Source organism: Coptis chinensis, chromosome 8 (assembly GCF_015680905.1).
Source record: "Coptis chinensis isolate HL-2020 chromosome 8, ASM1568090v1, whole genome shotgun sequence".
NCBI lineage: Eukaryota > Viridiplantae > Streptophyta > Magnoliopsida > Ranunculales > Ranunculaceae > Coptis > Coptis chinensis.
This window is the reverse complement of record NC_141463.1, coordinates 11,525,682-11,532,467: the sequence shown is the minus strand read 5'-3', so window position 1 is coordinate 11,532,467 and position 6,786 is coordinate 11,525,682.

Below are 6,786 nucleotides of genomic sequence, written 5' to 3'. Positions count from 1 at the left end.
CTAAGCATCATATCTTAAATGACTGCTCTCTAACAAATTTGTCATTGACAAAAAACCCTTTCTCTCTCAACCTCCTAACATTGCTCTCTGCTTCTTGGACCCTTTTGTCCTTGCAAAAACCATCAATTGAAGTGGTAAATGTGGAGACATTGGGGAAATGACCAGCCTCCAACATCTCAACACAAAAGTCAGCAATGTCCTCCAAATTTGTACCTTCTACAGAGCCCCTGAATCAAGATGGTATAACTGAACGCATTCGGAGGGATGCTATTGGTCATCCTGCTCAACAAAGAGCATGCTATATTACAACCCTTTTCTCCCTTATAACTATAGGTTTTATTTTCTGTTTCCGCCGGTTTTCACCTAGAGCTTTCAAACTTGACACAAGCAGAGAATGTATGTGTTCTCACTATTTCTTCCTTGGAATGATTGCCATCAACTAACAAAATGTTGAACAGACTGCAGAGAAATTTAAAGTTCCTTATCAGTGCAACGGAGTTCAAGTAAATCACAAATAATAGTAGTAGAGTAAAAGTAGGTCTAGAAATGGTAAATTAGCATCACGAGATGTTGAGGATTTTATGGAGTGGTATTTTTCCTTAGATATCTTCCCAATCCATTAATACCATTGAATTCAATTCGACCTCATTGGGGTTGTCCACGTCAGCAGAAGCATTAAGAAAAAATTGGAGAAAATACTGCCCAACTAAGAGTCTCAATTAAATTCGGATGTCGTTATATGAAAAAAGCTTTTGAACCTTTTTTCAAGTTTCTATGAACTTCTATAGTTATCTGTTTCTAATTTAAATAAGTATTGCTTAATTTAACTTCTACACATGCTACAAGTCCAAAACAGCTACACTTCTAAAACTAGAATAAGACTTTATAAACTTATAAATACAGCACAATAATGCCGCGAATAATATAATTTTAAGAAAACTTATCATCATAAACAAGGATTCAGAGCTACTACAAAAAAAAGGTACACATGACAATAATTTTTTTTACAATCTTATTAGATTTTTTAATAATATTAGTTAACATGTGTTATTTTAAATCCATGAATTCAACATAAATATTCGAAACAATAGTTATATGCTTTAGACAGTGAATTTCAACCCATTACCAATACTAAAAACCACAAGCCTAGGAATCCTATCAACAAGTCCTAATTCCTTACACATATGAAAATCATTATAAAAAGCATAAATATTCCCAAGATTTGCTCCAGAAATAATAACCCAATCCGGTACTTCCCAATTAATATGGATCTACAAGAACCAAAAAAGGTCAAATATTTAATAATGAGTGTGTATTAATTTTTTTCCCTCTAATTGAATTCTTCTAATTTTTTTCATTGCATACAATAGAAGATATTGAACTTCATTGGATTGTCAATATGGATCTACAAGAAGCAAAAGAGGTCAAATATTTAATAATAAGTATGTATTAATTTTTTTCCTAATGTGTATTACTACTATTTGAACACAACACTTTTTCTTGGTTATCTTATGTAAAAACAGAAAAGGATCACTATGGAGATGAGGGAAGGACAGTATTCAAGAAGGATTCAAGTGTCATTCAAACCCATGTTGGAAGATATTTTGAGACAACTCAATTTGAATCAACCTATTTACGAAAATTATTTGAAGAACGGAATGTATAATGCAAGTGTCCAGGTGAGCAACAATGTAGTGGGTATTACAAATATTAGAGGACAACCATCACAAACACTCGAAGAGTCTAAAAACAGTGCAGCTAGAAGCATAATTAGATTCACGCGTAAAGTGTATCTTTTCAAAGTTGGTGACTACAACTTGGAGAAGTTGAAAAAAAACCCAAAAGTTCGTAAAAGAACAACAAGAAATAATCGAATTTCTCGAGAAATCAATGAATCTCAAACAACGAACAAAGACAAGTTTTAAATTTAATATTATTTTTCATAAAGATATATATCAGTAACTTCTAAAACTTTAGGTTGGAAAAATTGAGGAACATAGCATAATATCCAGTACAGATATTAGAAGTATTATTTTAGACAATACCAAACTCATGATCAAGGAGAATGAAGAATGGTACTCGAGTCTCAACAGATTCAATAAAAAGGTAAACAAATTCAAAATTCATATTTGTTTGGTTAATTTTAATTTTTAAGTGTTTTACTAACTATAAATTGATCTATGAAATTATGCAGTGAAATCAATTTCGAAAACTTATCACTCAAAACTTCAAAGATATGCTGATGTACTACACCAAAATATTAAAGATGGACGACCCAAAATTTCACAATGAAATATTGGGAGAAAATCAATACAGATGTCAAATATCAATTGACGTTCCAATCAAAATGTTTAACATCAAAGCCAATCACCAATTCGAAGGAAATTCAACAACAAGTCTAGAAGATTCAGCATCAAAGAAAGCAATTGATTTTCTTCGCAGTGAGATAGGCTTCGAAGTAGTAGACTATAACTATGAACAAATAGAAAAAATTTGCAACAAACTTGAGATTGCATAAAAGAATGACACGCTTTAGAAACCAGTGGATACAAATTCAGGAAGAAGAAATTAACAGTCTGAAAGAAAAGATTGAGTATCTAAAGGCAATTATAAAGAGGGAATGGGAAGACAAATAGTAGTTTTTAGAATTAGGTGAGTTATTGTTTTGTTGCTTTAATTAATTATTTCATTGAACTATCTTTTTGAGTTGAGGTTTTTTAATAATTCTACCTATCTTTATCGCTATTATGCTTCATTTTCCACTACTTTTTGTTTTAGTATATCAATACTTTGAATGGATGCATCTACAGTAGTTTAACTGTGGAGACTTCCTAAAGTAGAAATACTTTCTTGGATTTTAGTTTTCAATAGTGCAAGTGGGTGTGCTTATAACAAATGAAAGAATCCAACCCTCTTTCACACATTCAAATCCAACGTATACTACACAAAGATAAAATAAAATTTCAAGAGACTATCGGAAAAAAGAGAAGTTGAATATTATCTCCAATGTCTACTTCTTTGCTACACCAACCCATCCCACCTTTTCTCACATTTTCCTCACCTTCAGTTTCCTCATCCCAACTCACCCATCTTTCCTTCTACTTAAATCCATCTACAGAGAAGCATCATTGCCATAAAAGACCAACAGTAATAGTGAACCTCAAGAAAAAGAACCCAAAGAACCCGTGGCTCAACCCCTATGACTATGGAGAGGATTTTCGATCACATACGTAGAAAAGTAATGAGTTTCCCAGTGCTTGCTCCATCAGATGCAATGGATTATTCTATATAAGAGATATCGATATGTAGAGGTAGATATCCATATGATAGCTAGCATGAACTTCACATGGTTACTGAGGTACTAGACTCAAATAGAGATAAAATCCACATGGAGATTGTAACTATTTCAGATTCAGAACCAGGAGATCCAGAAAATCACAGTTATGGCACCAATTAAGATACAATTTCTACATATCATATCAAGGCCAAGAGCTCAAGGATCTTCAAGGAGGACATGATGGAAGGTACAAAGATTATATATGTACAATCCATTTATTGTTATCTGCCTATTTAATGGAAGCTTACCCGTTTTTTTTTCTTTATCCAAGTTGGTCGTGCTGCTGAATCTGAAGAAAGTAGCTTTAGTGCAGTAACTCAAGAAACTATATTTGATCATATAGTTAAGCACTTCCCAGATTTTACTACAACAAAGGTCATGGAATTAGAGCCTTTGACGCCTACGAGAGATTGCTTCAACAAGGAACAATCGAACTACCTTATGCTATTGGAGTTCACCAAGGAATAAATTTTAGTAACCAAAGAGAGACAAAGGTGGTTCCAGATTCTGGACATGGAGAAGTGGAAGAACATATCTATAGATTCAACAACGGGAACTGGACATGTGGCATTATTATTCATGACTACAGCTAACGAGAAAGTTAGTTATATCTAACCAAGTGTAAATGCAGCAGGAGAACATGACTATCTCATTTTTTTTTTGTGGATTTGTAGACATTAGGAATTGAATCCGGAACATTGAAGAACACGCATCTGATAATGTGAACGAAAAATTAGTCGGAAACAAAGCTGACATGGATGAGAGCAAGAGGGTAACACTAAACTTGGATCAAAAGATCAAATTCCTCAAGAGTTTTATGGATTTGGCTTGATTGATTTTTTTTTAAATAGGTTGTGCCAACTTCTAGGGGTGAAGTGCTTGCTGATGAATATGGCATCAAGTTCTTCAAGACAGTAAGTTCATACCAGTATCACATTTCATCCCACTAAACCATTGTCAACATATTCACGATTAGCATTCCTCAATAGGTGGTATTGTACGTTCTTACCTTTGAATGATATGTGCACAAACCTTTGTTGTTTTGATACCTCTGAATGAAGCTTGCTTGCTTGGGGACCTCAGATTCTAGGTGGGCAAAGTATTAAAAGAGAAATGAATAGGATAGCTCAAGCAGAAAAGTTCCCCAATATGGAATGGTGCAAACAAGGCACTTCTCAATTTAACAGATAATTTTTAGCCCAACAACAAGACATGAGGATATGGAAGTGCACACCTAAAGGTAAATTCACAATGTGAAACGCACATGAAGCAACCAGAAGCAAGAGAAATGAACCATTATGGCATAAAATTCTAAGGAAATCTAATGTGCATCCTAGAACAACTGCCCTAGCTTGAATTTTTTTTTTTTTCGAAATGGACTACAGCGTGATGACTAGATAATTCGAAGGGAAACTAGAATTGCCTCTTTATATCAGTATTGCAAGCAACATGGAAAAAACACCAGGAGCACATCTTCTTTACATTCTGTTGTTCACCAAAAAACTGGAAACTAGCTACTGGCTGGTTCAATGTAACAAGATAGATCCATTCAACTGCAGACATGATGAATGTCTGCAAGAACTGGAAGGAGGCCACTGATAGATTAAAGATCTTTGAAGTCATTGCAATCACAAGTCTTACATGGAAGCAAAAAAACAAGATATTTTATACCGTGAATAGTGTATTCTGACTATACTATTTGTACCAATTTGTGGAATGAGGATTAATACCGTGAACAGTGTATTCTTACTCATTTATTCCTGTTTTTTCAGCCCTAGACCATTAAAATTAGTTAACCTTATCCCAGCAAAAGTTCCAGTACTATTACTGAGAGAACAGCTTGCAGCTGGTTCCTATAGTTGTTCAGTCAATAATGATTGTTTTGGCGATTCGAGAGTGCATACTATAATCTAACTCTTGAGAAAGTCATTTGTGGATGCTCATATGCTCAATTGGTTGGGCAGACCACGTAATAAAGTAGCAAGGCATCCAGTGCCACCATTGAAAGTTTCAATGTCAAGATACTAAAGGACGTTGTGGAAATGAAGTACAAGACTTCATGTGTACATAAAGGAAAATATATAGTCATGCATAGTATACAGTCTGATTCCCAGGCCTACTTAGAATCGGTTTAGCCCAATAATAAAAACCAAGGAAATAACTTGACTTAACTGGACTCCCACCACTATAAGGAAATCTTCAACCAAAAGAATCCTATTAATACTGAACTTCCTAAACATACCTATCTATATACAAAAGTAACGATCTGCCAAACACAAAACAAAAACGCTAATTATGGATATATACAAAATAAGAATCATATTAATACTAAACTTCTAATGACATAAGAAAACCTAATCAATTAACCTAAACAAACCTATATATATATATATACAAAACCAACGATCTGCCTAACACAAAACAAAAAACACAGGTAAACTTTTAGTTTTTTTTTTTTTTATATTCTTATTTACATGTTGAATTCAATATATTAGTTTTACATATATAACTGAGTTCTTTTTCTTGATAGCATTGCATACAATAGAAGATATTCAATCAAGGCTTCAGAAAGAGTTCAAAAAAATGGATAAGGTAAACTATTTTTTTTCCAGTATCTTATTTAATAATTTTATTGATTTCTCATGTAGTTATACATAAATGTTTCGTACCTTATGTAGTTCATTAGATATGAAACATCAAGTAGTATTTTGATTTCTCTTAAGCCTCTAAAGAAAAATATAATATCAATATAACATAGCTAGAGTTTATTACAAGGGCCTAGATCTTCGTGATTTTAATATTAAAGTTTAAACACATGAGATATTAAACTATCTACGGATAAGTGCTCAAAAAGTGCATTTTAACCCTCGATTATACCTCTTGTTTAGCCATCTTAGTGGACTAATAGTGTTTGTAAGTTATGTTTTATGATTCTACAGGTGAAAAATAGAGTTTTGTGGAATATTAGAGAAAAAGGGGTAAAACAGAGCAATTCGGAGCATTAAGGATCACATCGAAAACCCGTGGACAATCATGGAGAAGGCCAAGGAATTGAAGCTATTAAAGATGCGACTTGGACCTATTTTAAAGCTTATTTGGAAGCCCAAGGCAAAAAGATTCGTTGCTTGGATCGAAGCCCACAAAAATGACAGAAGGATAAAGCAAAAGAGGGAAAATAGACTTCCACGTCTGGGACGCATGGATCGTACGTCCAAACACAATGCTCGTGTCTGGGTCGCATGGATCGTGCGTCCAGACGCATGAACCGACACTGTAGCCACTTCCTTCTTAATTTTGGAGATGAAGTTGGACTCTGAAGGAAGTTGATTTGTATTAGGAAACAAATGATGGTTTGGAATGCTTCTAGAACTCATTGTAACCCCTATAAATAGAGGACATAAGTGCCTCATGTAACTCACCAATTCACTTATATTCTTGTCTCCAGAACA